Source organism: Muntiacus reevesi, unplaced genomic scaffold (assembly GCF_963930625.1).
Source record: "Muntiacus reevesi unplaced genomic scaffold, mMunRee1.1 SCAFFOLD_123, whole genome shotgun sequence".
Lineage (NCBI taxonomy): Eukaryota > Metazoa > Chordata > Mammalia > Artiodactyla > Cervidae > Muntiacus > Muntiacus reevesi.
In genome coordinates, this window is record NW_027077815.1 from 176,009 (window position 1) to 188,416 (window position 12,408).

At 35.4% G+C, this 12,408-nt stretch overlaps 1 long non-coding RNA gene across 2 annotated transcripts in view; it reads left to right on the top strand.

The window, feature by feature from the left end:
- LOC136155169 (uncharacterized) overlaps nucleotides 1-11,061 on the top strand; it is a 29,227-nt gene extending 18,166 nt beyond the window's left edge. For both annotated transcript variants that reach the window (XR_010660702.1, XR_010660701.1), the window contains exon 2: nucleotides 7,798-11,061. This is a non-coding gene — a long non-coding RNA (uncharacterized lncRNA). The remainder of the gene's footprint in view (nucleotides 1-7,797) is intronic.
- Nucleotides 11,062-12,408: the final 1,347 nt, after the last annotated feature.

Sequence of the window (12,408 nt, forward strand, 5' to 3'; positions counted from 1 at the left end):
GAACTGATTCAAATGCATTCTTTTTAATGGCTGAGTAACATTCCACTGTATATATGTACCACAGCTTTCTTATCCGTTCGTCTGCCGATGGACATCTAGGTTGCTTCCATGTCCTGGCTATTGTAAACAGTGCTGCGATGAACATTGGAGTACATATGTCTCCTTCAATTCTGGTTTCCTTGGTGTGTATCCCTAGCAGTGGGATTGCTCGGTCGTATGGCAGTTCTATTTCCAGTTTTTTAAGGAATCTCCACACTGTTCTCCACGGTGGCTGTACTAGTTTGCATTCCCACCAACAGTGAAAAGACAGCCTTCAGAATGAGAGAAAATAATAGCAAACAAAGCAACTCGCAAAGAATTAATCTCAAAAACATACAAGCAACTCCTGCAGCTCAGTTCCAGAACAATAAAAGACCCAATCAATAAATGGGCCAAAGAACTAAACAGACATTTCTCCAAAGAAGACATACAGATGGCTAACAGACACATGAAAAGATGCTCAACATCACTCATTATCAGAGAAATGCAAATCAAAACCACAATGAGGTACCATGTCACGCTAGTCAGAATGGGTGCTATCCAAGAGTCTGCAGGCAACAAGTGCTGGAGAGAGTGTGGAGGAAAGGGAACCCTCTTACACTGTTGGTGGGAATGCAAACTGAACACGTAACTTTTTAGGAATCATGAGACTCTGAAGGAGAAACAAGCTGCTCTGGGAGATAACACAGTCATCGTTTAGTAACTGTGAGTGGTTGGTTCTGAGACCTTGGAGGATATCAAAACCCAGAGATGCTCAAGTCCCTTTTATTAATATAAAACAGTATAGTATTTACATATAGTCTACATATATCCCTCCCATTATACTTTAAGTCGTCTCTAGGTTTGTTATAATAACCTTGTAAGTGCTATGTAAGTAGTTGCCAGGCTGCTTGGCAAATGCAAGTTTTGTCTTTTGGAACTTTCCCCAGATCTTTTCTGTATATTTTTGACCCGTGGCTGGTTGAATCCACAGTGGTTGAATGGAGAACCCAAGGATACAGAGCACCTACTGTACGTATATCTAGGTAGGTGGTCTAGCATGATCTGCTCATGAGGATTTGACCAACACTGGCTTGCCACTTCACTGTGGGTGGACCTGAATTAACCTTGAAATTTCTCTGAGCCTCAGTTTTCTATGTATGTGAATAGTAATCTTTAATTGGAGTTCCTGTGCCCTTTTGCAGTAGCACTAGCAATTTTGAATTAATTTGTATTAAGAAAGGCTCCCCCACAATTTATATATGTACCTGAATCTGCCTTTGGCTCCCTTACTTTTCTTCTCCTTCAAATGTGATGATTTCAAATTGTGTCCAAACTAGAGGTACTTAACTTTTGGAGGAAAAAATACAGAAATAATGTGTGTTAGTTGGTAGAAGTGTTATAAAATTTAGAAAAATCACGATTTTTATCATTTCTACACCCAGGGAAGACCCTTGACATTTTAGTGATCTTTCAGTCTTCTCTGTGCACATACATAGTTCATTTAAAAAAAGACAAGGCTAGTTGGCTAGATAGTATCATATTACAAATACAGTATGTATTTAACTTTAATTCATAATTATTATGATCACTGTAATTTAATAAATTTATATAATTATTAGATTATATAAATTATACAACTATCATAATTTATATAATTTAACAAAATATTTATAGTATATGTTATCTAGTTATAAATATTTGTGTATTAATAATTTGATAATTCTGCATTTTCACTTAATGCCACATGAATTACATAATACAATTGTATCTAATTATCTTCTATGACATAATTTAATTTTGTTAAGGTTGGAATGATGCATTTCTCAAATGTTTGGTAGAAGGTGTTTATAAAGCCATTTGAATCTGGTATTTTTGTGTGTGTTGGACAGAGGAAAGGGGAAACATTTAAACTCCTCTAGCTTTCAGTAGTTGTAGAACTATTAAGATTATCTATTTCTTTCTTGAGTCAATTCCCCCCACCTTTAAACTGTGTTCACTTTATATATTTGGGATCTTGTCTGTCTCTAATATTCAATCTTTTAAAGAAACTAACCTTTTGCTCTGATCTTCAAACTTTACAAAAACGTACACAATGAAAAGGAAGGCATCTTCTCAGCAGAGCTGAGACCTTTCCAGAGGCAGTCAGTGTACTTTTTCTCAATGACATTTTTATCTTTTTACAACCCTTTTATTTTTTACTAAAACAGGATGAACAGTATGAGACGTAGTGATCTATACTCTCTTGTTTTCTCTCTTCTTTTTGTTTGTTTGTACATCAACCTCATTTTTAATGCCAGTGTAATATTCCACTTCATGGATGTATCCTGTTTAATTAAAAGTAGTTATGCTTTTTTCCCAGTAAAAACCTGTCCCATTTGTTTGATATAACCTAAGAACTTGATTTATTAACCCTATTGTAGTAATAGACATAATCATTTCAGAGGTCCAACAAGCCTTCCATGTGCCTTACCCTTTCACAAATAAGTTGAAATTAAAATGTTCGTTGCTCTATAATAGCCTCCTTGGAAGAGGGTATGTTCCATTTAAGTATTTTTAATTACAAACACAACTCTCTTCTGTAATTTAAATGCCATGTGATGTTGTTAGCACTTGAACCCCTGTTTCTTCTATAACTTACCCTAATGTGCAGTTTGAGAGATAGGTGCCGTCTTATGCTTCCTCATGGCTGCCCTGCTGCCCTTGCCACTTATTTATTTATTTATTTTTCATTTATTTTTATTAGTTGGAGGCTAATTACTTTACAGTATTGTAGTGGGTTTTGTCATACATTGACATGAATCAGCCATGGATACACATGTGTTCCCCATCTCGATCCCCCCTCCCACCTCCCTCTCCACCCGATCCCTCTGGGTCTTCCCAGTGCACCAGCCCCGAGCACTTGTCTCATGCATGCAACCTGGGCTGGTGATCTCTTTCACCATAGATAATATACATGTGTCGATGCTGTTCTCTCGAAACATCCCACCCTCGCCTTCTCCCACAGAGTCCAAAAGTCTGTTCTGTACATCTGTGTCTCTTTTTCTGTTTTGCGTATAGGGTTATCATTACCATCTTTCTAAATTCCATATATATGTGTTAGTATGCTGTAATGATCTTTATCTCTCTGTCTTACTTCATTCTGTATAATGGGCTCCAATTTCATCCATCTCATTAGAACTGATTCAAATGAATTCTTTTTAATGGCTGAGTAATATTCCATGGTGTATATGGACCACAGCTTCCTTATCCGTTCGTCTGCTGATGGGCATCTAGGTTGCTTCCATGTCCTGGCTATTATAAACAGTGCTTCGATGAACATTGGGGTGCACGTGTCTCTTTCAGATCTGGTTTCCTCGGTGTGTATGCCCAGAAGTGGGATTGCTGGGTCATATGCTTGCCGCTTATTTCAAGTTCATCTTCTTACATGTCTTTGAGATGCTACCTTTACTATGACTAACTTTTCATATACTTCTGGAATTTAAAAAAAATGTGTTCCCTTGGTTGATCTGCCAGTATCCTAGCTTTTTAAAGTCTTTTTATTTTTAAATGACTTTGTACTTATAAAAGAGAAAAATAAGAGAGTTCCTATGTACCCTTCAGTTAGTTTCTCCTAATGTTAACATCTTATATATCCATAGTATAATGATAAGAGCTAAGAAATTAGCTTACTGATACAGTACATTTGACTTCGTACTCTTTTACTTATAATGGCTTTGCAGCAATTATTTAATATGTCATAGGAATACTCTTGCTCTTCTCTTCATATTTTCCCTTTTTTTGCTTGTTTTTTCTTTCCAGTTGTCTAGCTGTAGCAAACAAAATAAAAAAAAATTTTTTATATAGTATTTATTTGGGGACCATGTAAAATTAACTCAGGGAGAAAGGACATCATTATGCTACTGAATCTTTAGTACAGAAACAAGATATGTCTTTCCATTTGTTGAAATCTACCTTTGTGTCTCTCAGAAGTGTTCCATAGTTTTTCTCATACATGTTTTGAACTCTTTATTCAGTTTATGCCTGTTTTTTTAAAAATTATAGATAAGATCTTTTCTTTCATTTTATCGTTTATCTGGTTTCTCTTTGTACATAGAAAGGAAAGATTTCTTTATGTTTTGCACTTGACTAAACTACTAGATTATCTTGTTGTAGTAATATTTAGTTGGTTCTTTTGGATATTCTAGTTATTTAATTGTACCCCTACCAGTAGTATTCCTTTCTAATTTCATTCTCTGTGTTGACTGATAAAAATGAGTAACAGTGGTAAAAATGGGGCTTTCCCTGACTCTAGTAATATAGTATATCTAGTATTTCCTCATCGGGTGGTGCTGGCTTATTGTGGGTCTGAAATATATTGTGTTTAAAAAGTGTGCTTTTATATCCAGTATTTTCAATAAGAATGGGCATTGAGTTTTTAAGGCGTCTTTTCATCACCTTCGGCATGATAATATTTTTCTTCTATGTAGCTCTATTAATGTGTTGGGTGATATCAGTTTTACAACAGTGACTTTTGTTGTAAATTTTAGATTTTCCATCTCTTGCGGTTAGTTTTTATCAAAGTAGTTTGTATCAAAAGTACACTTTCTAGTAAATTATCTATTTCATTTGGTTTTCAAGTTTGCTTACATAGACTTGAGCAAAGTAGTCTTCTATGATTCTTTTGGTTTCTTTTTGTATTGATATTTTCTTTTTTTTTTTTTTTCATTACCATCTGATAGTACTGACAAATACATCTTTTTTAAAATTCATTAAACCAAAAGAATAAAAGCAGTTTAATTTTTTTAAAATCCCAAACTTCTTAATTTATAATAAAGAATCTTTCAGATTTAATTCTAATTGTGTATCCCTTACCTACCTAAACTTTTCTGCCTCCTTGCGTTAATATCTTAGGGTCCTTGTAGATTTGTTTCTAGTGACCATTTGGATAAAAGTCTAGATAACAGTCCTTTTATAAAACTCTCTTCTCCCCTACCCTGCTCTTAAGGGGTGAGAATCCTTTTAGTGCACACCCTGTCTCCCTGGTGACTCAGAAAGAATCCAATGCTGGAGACCTGAGTTCTGTCCCTGGATCAGGAACATCCATTGAAAAAGAGATTGACTCCCTTCTCCAGTATGCTTGCCTAGAGAATTCCGTCGACAGAGGAGCCTGGCGTGCTCCAATCCATGGCGCTCAAAGAGTTGGACAGGACTGAGCAGCTAACCCTTTCGCTTACTGAGAAGCATGTTTTAAAGATTCAAAGATTTTTCCCATTTCATCAGATAAATTTTGAGGTTTTTTTTTTTTTTTTAAATGATGCTGGGTGAGTTGCATTTACGATATATTTGGTATGAAATTCTTGTGATTGTTTAAAAGTCTTTCTAAAACAAATTTATGATTTTTTAAATTTTGCATTAAGCAATTTTGACTTAGGTATGGCGGCAACATATTAAAAGGACATAAGGCAAAGTATTACCTCGAAACATCGTATTTTTCTCATAAAATTATATGAGAACATCCTGTTTTCTAAAGCAGAAATGACTTAAATGTTTTGATTCTGGAGGGAGAGAGAAAAAAAATAATGGTATGTTTTAATTGTCCACCTAAAGGGTTGAATTCTTTTTTGTTCCAGTAAAAAGCACTTTCAGTAGTCTCTTGCTCATTTTGTCCATCTGGCTCTTTTTGTGATTGTATGTGGTTATAGCCTCTGTGTCTAAACATAATTCCAGTAATTTTCTCTTTCCCTGTATTATTACTTTTTCTCTTATTTATACTATTTTAGTGGAAAATTGCCTGTTAGGATTTTATTTGGAGTGAGGAATTTTAGGTCTTATGTTACTAAATGCTGTCAGATTCCCACCTTTGTCACATGATTTTTAATGTACTGCCTCTTTGTAAGTAGAGCTGCTTCTTAGTGGTATGGTATAAAATAGATAGGGCTTCCCAGGTGGCTCAGTAGTAGAGAAACCGCTTGCCAGCACAGGAGACTGGGGTTCAATCCCTGGGTCAGGAAGATGTCCTGGAGGAGGAAATGACAACCCACACCAGTATTTTTGCCTGGATCATCCCATGGACAGAGGAGCCTGATCGGCTGCAGTCCATGGAGTTGCAAAGAGTCAAACCCAACTGAGCATGCATGCACACAAAACAGATAAGTGATCCCACCTATGAATTTCTCCTTTGTTTCTCATGTACCTTCTCAGTCCTTTTTCAAAAGAGTGAATTACTTCTTCACCTCTTGTCGATTGGTCAGAGGACTAAGGCTTTTAACAGTAGATTAACTTTAGGTCTTACTAAGGAAGTTACATAGTAAGTGTATTTTCATGATATAACTTACACAGGACTTTTATTTTTAGACCATCCTTTTGTTTCTCAATTCTAACAATATCCCTGCAAATTATATTAGAAAAGGTAGTAAATGTCCATTTTACGAATGGTGAAATGAGTTAAAATTCAGGGGCAAAGGTGAAGGCACGACCAAGACTGAAACTGAGACCCGGATCCCCAAATACTAGTCTAGCGCTCACTCTTTTCAGTCATGAAGGTTTTTGAGGGTGATCCCCACCACCCAGGACTCTTGTTTCCTTCCAGATTTATTGTCCCTAGCTGTTGGAGAACAGACGGAGACCTGTGTCACTTGATTTCCCTTGTTAGGGTATCCCTTCCAGTTGCTGAACTACAATATTGTCATGACTAGCCAGTGTTGTAATTTGTCTGCCTTATTTCGTATAGTGGATTTTTACTGCAGAAACATTTTTTTTATGTCCAGATCTATTAAGTATTGCTTGAGTACAGACTCTGTTATACTTTTTAACTCTTAAGAGATAGGTAGAATTTTATTCCATAGAAATTAAACTACAAAGAGGATCTGGGTCTTTGGAACTTCGGTAGTCTGAACATAATTTCTAACATTCTCTAATTCTTCAGGCCAAGGACCTCTTATTACCTGACTATCATCTGTATCTTTCTTTTCTCCCCTTTTCTTTCATGGTAATGTAATTAATAGCAAGGCTGTGCTTCGCTTCTCTTTGACAGTCTCTACTCCTAAAATCATCTGTTTTCTTCAAGTGTCTTTCAGCCTCAATGTGAGCACAGTGGGTCCTGTGATACGTATGCCATAACATGGCCTATTGTATTCATCCTTTTGGATAAATGTAATATAATTTATATTAGCAGTTTTTATCATCTTTCTTTCCAAAAGAGTTGAAGTCTCAATCCAATCCTCTCCCTTGTGTCTGTTTTGTTTAATGACCGCCTTTTTAATGAGGCCTTTTTGGAACTTCATATTTCCCCATGGATAATGTTTAAGACTAGCCTTTTATCAAATGAAAAGTGGTAGACTGCAATACCTAATCTCATTAATCCATTTGGGCTATAAAATTATGTGACTGTTGGGCAAAATCCAGAAATAAATTAATATGACCAATATAAATATATTTCTTATCAATAACTGCATTTCCCAAATCTTGTCTGTAAGACCATTTAAAATATCTCTGAAACCTCAAAAAAATTCTAACCTGATAGAAATCTTACCCACCTGTGAAAAGGCAGGTGTTTTTCAAACACTACTGACGTTCTCTTCTATGTTAACTCTTATTTGTCTTTCATTAAACCCCGGTATTTCGGCTTCTCAGAAAGGCCCTGCCACTCACACAGTGTTGTTTTGGTACTGAAACTGCTACATTAACACAGTTCTTGTTAAATGTCTCTGAGGTTTTATTTCTTTATCCCTTTCTTTGTAACAAGCAGCCACTCTATTTTTTCAGTAGTGAATTTCAAAATCCTTTTTAACCTTACAGGTCCAGGGGTAGCCAAGGATGGCTGCAGCTTCCTATGATCAGTTGTTAAAGCAAGTTGAGGCCCTGAAGATGGAGAACTCAAATCTTTGACAAGAGCTAGAAGATAATTTCAATCATCTTACAAAACTGGAAACTGAGGCATCTAATATGAAGGTATCAAGACTGTGACTTTAAATTGTAGTTTATCCATTTTTATTCCATGTTTCTTCCTGTAAACTTTGGGTTAGACACTTCACTTACTTAGAAGTGTATTTTTTAAGTTAAGCAGTAATCTGTAAACTCTTTCTCGCAAAAGTTAACATTGATATTTTCAGTCCAGATGTTTTTAATTCATCCAGCAAATCATATAAAGAAAATGATTATAAAACCACAGTGACTAAGTAGTTAGTCCTTAGTTATTTTTAAGCTTAAAAATGAGAGACCAACTTTACCATCACTATAGTGAGGCTGAGCATTCTATGTAATTCACAGAAACTAGCCTCACAGCTGCCAAATTTATCTTAAGGATTAAAACAAAGCATAGTCATCATCCCCAACCCCCTCAGATCTTGTCATCACTTAAGTGCTGCAGTGATAGATCGTCAAGAAATTTGGGGTGACCTAATGAGAAGAGTCCCGAAGTGAAGATTAGTACCTGATTCTATTTCTGGTTTTGCCATAAGCTGAGCTACAGACTGTCGGGTGCCCTTCTGGAATTAAATTGCTTTATTTGAAAAAGTAGTCATTGCACTAACAGAAGATGTCCACGACACTCAAGCCCTGAAATTGGTTTGCTGTATAGCATTGCAAAGCTGTGATAACCTCCATGAAAAGTTATAAAATATTCAGTGTTCACTGGGAAAATATGTTCTTATTTCAAAATAATTGCAGTCAAAACTTTAACTGTTTTAATTTCCAGTTAGGCAGATTTTCCTCTCACTGAATTTAATAGAACTGGAGGTCATCAACAAAACTGTTACCTCCTTCTCTTTTAAAAAAATCCTTCTTGCTACGTGTTTTTTCTGCGCCTTGGCCATTTTACCATCTGGGTTTCTGACCCTCTTCTTCCTGTCTGCTTACTACTCTTATTCCTTATTCATTTATTATTCTCTTCTATTTCTTTTTCCATGCATTTTGAGGTCTCTCTTATTCTTCAAGCTTCTGTGTATTACTGAACTATTGAGCTGCTCCTCTTTTGCCTTTTTATTCACTATCAAAGCAGTTTAGCCTTTTACTCATTTGAACCTTTCTTTCTTTTTCTCTCTCTCTTTCTCTTCTATGCATAAATCTTTTCTACTGTGTTGCCTATTTCTGTGGCAGTAGCAGTGACAGATCTCCAAGATACTGATCTCAGATCCTTCATAAAGAAATATTTTTTTCTATAGACTATAAAGAAGCATTTTTTTTTTCTCACTGCAAACCATGAAAACAGCTGTGAATCAATTACCTACTAGGTTAAAAAAGCGTAGCTTGATATTTTAACACTGATCAGCATAATGTATCTAAAATTATTGTTCATGACACGTGGTTTTAAAAGTTTAAAGATACAAAATTTAAATTCCCCAGCAAGACTAATGGTTTATCTGCTTCAGAAGTATATTTTGTAGAGAATTCTTCCTAGCATACCTATCTGAATGTCTCTTGTGCAGAATTCTGAGTCCCTTTTTCAAGTTTTTTATTTTTATAAACTACTTGAGCAAATTGAAACTTCATTTTGGTGAAACATTTTAACATACCTTTAGATCTATCTCCATGGATGGAAATGCTGAAATGTGGAATGTCTCTCAGAGTAACACTATAAGGCAGATCCTTAAATTTCTGCAATGGAATACCAGGTTGGCCTCTTAGGAATGAGGTCATGAATATACATCATGAATATTAGTATTTAAGATATGTCTGAATTCAACCATGAATTGATTACTGCTCAGTGAGTGTTTTTACAGACATCCTTGCAAAGCCATCCACATATTTCCTCAGGATTTAGTGTATGGTATCATAGCAGTTATGCCCTTATACTGAAGTTATTTATGTATCTCCTTTCAAGAAGCTTTTTGAAAAAAAAGAAGCAGCAGCAGCTTTATAGTACTAACAGGAAACCATGCTCTGTTTATTTTGTCTTAAAATACTGATGTGTGAATGAAGACACTTGGAAACATTGGAACTTACTACATTGGATTAAAGTTAATCCGAAACAATGGTTATTTTTCAAAAAAATAACTTTTTAGACTTTGTAATACATCATATGATCTTGTATTATGTTTGCTGATCGTTCCTGTGTAATGTGTCCACCCTGTGGATGGCAAGGTGTGTCTCTTTCAACTACATTATTTCAGGATTTCTGAAATTTATACAGTAGTGCCATCTAGTGGCAAAAGAGAATACTGCTTTGTTATTGATTACATGTCATTGATAGTATAAAAATATTCTGTGTGTGTGTGACAGTCAGGGAAATATGTGTACAGCAGTTAAGGAAATGTGAGCATTGACTGTATTTGAGAATATTAAGAAAATGTTTATTTTGTAGTTCTAATGATGGCATTGTGGTTGTGTTTAGGAAGAATCCCTTTTTAAATATACATGTAGAATTTTTTTAGAGAAGAAACAGTATGATGACTGAGATTTGTTTTTCAAATAAATTTGGGTTGAGGGGGAATGGACGAAGTGGTTATAAGCATAGATGAAAGAAGCCCATGAGTTGATAATGTTTGAACTAACATGAGGATACATAGGAGTTCATTACATTATTCTCTACATTTATGGATATACTTGATGCTTCTGTGATTAAAATAAACTGCAGATTTTGTGGGATTTAGAATAAGAATGCAGCAATTATAGCTAAACTTAAGGGAAATTATATAGTATACTTCTTACTCCAGGGCAGGAAGTCAATGTGATTTACTTTAAAATGCTGAGCATCGCAGCATGATAAATATGGTGAAAAATTAAGTTAGTTGCACGGTCGTATCCGACTCTCTGTGACTCCATGGACTGCACCTGTCCCGCTCCTCTGTCCATGGAATTCTTCAGGCAGGAGGACTGGATTGGTTGCCATTTTCTTCTCCAAAATATGGTGAAGTATGAAGCATTTAAATTGAAAGATGGCATGGTGTAGAAAAATATATCTAGGTAAAATATTAACCAACCATTTATATCTCTTGTATTTTAGCAAAATGAAGTATTTATAAATTGTTTTAACTATAAAACCATGTATATGGAGAGTATCTTGTATTTTCAGAGTGTAAGAAAAAAATGAGAAGTAAAAATTCAAATTGGCACAGTTCATAATTTATTTTGAAGATTTAATTACCAAGTATACTTTTATCTAGTAATAAAAAATATCAGTAACTGTGACATAGTGAGGAAAACAGAAGTGGATCAAGTTGAAAACTCCCTTGAAATGACACAGTTACTCATTCATATTTTCTATTCACTTATATGACCACAGTATATTTGTCTGTAATAATTAATTCTCTCATGTTTCTAAAATCTTAACTTTTTAAAAATAAAGTTTGATTATATGATTAATTTTTTAAAACCAAACTTCCAGAATTTATAAATACAAAAGAATATTCTCTCCTTTAAAATTACATATTTATTTTAAAAACTGTCATTTCTCAAAACATTTTTTGAAATATTTTGTTTGTTTGGAATTGCTTTGTAGTTGTACTGCATCTTTTAAAAACCTCTTTGAAATTAAGGACTTCTTTTTAGGCTGTATTAAGTATGCAACCCCAAGCAATTGATCAGTCCTACCGCAGCAATTAGAAAACACTGGATAAAAACAAAAACCATTCTTTTAAGGACATTGGAGAACTGTGAAATCATCAAGAACTATACTAACTAAAATTCCTAAGAGGAAAGAGTCCTTTCTAGATGAGCTGAGATCACCAGTAATTTTCTTCCCCAGGGGTATTTACTGATTCTGTAACACACCGATAATTAATCATTGGCACAGGCATTGAGACTCCACTGGAGGAAGGAAACCGTTGGGCAAAGACGTGGACATGTGCAAAGCATTGACATTTAGCAGGGCTCCAAGTGTATGACTAGTGTCTCACATTCTCTCCAAATGCATGGGGTGTTAGCTGAGTCTTGTTGGGGGGAAGATGCCCGGGAGGGCTAGGAAGCAGATCATTAAGAGGCAGTGTCCTGCTAAAGCAGGTCTCAGCCTCAGTGTAAGAGAATTCAGAGAACTCAGCAAACCAAATCAGATGTGAAAGCGAAAGTCGTTCAGTCATGTCCAACCCTTTGCAACCCCATGGACTATCCAGTCCATGGAATTCTCCAGGCCAGAATACTGGAGTGGGTAACCTTTCCCTTCTCCAGGGGATCTTCCCAACCCAGGGATCGAACCCAGGTCTCCCACATTGCAGGCAGATTCTTCACCAACTGAGCTATTAGGGAATCTCATATGAATTTCACTTAAACTGCATCTGCAACCCATTTTCAGTTATTGGTTGAAGGAAATCAGACCCCAGTGGTGGAAAGGGCAAACTCTGTAAGGGAAACTCTAATCTCAAGTCTTTCCTGCTCTTGTATGTATAATGACTGGCATACGGTTAAAAGTTACAAGAAATACAAAGAAATAGGAAAATGACTGATAACCAACAGAACAAATAGTTAATAGAAGCA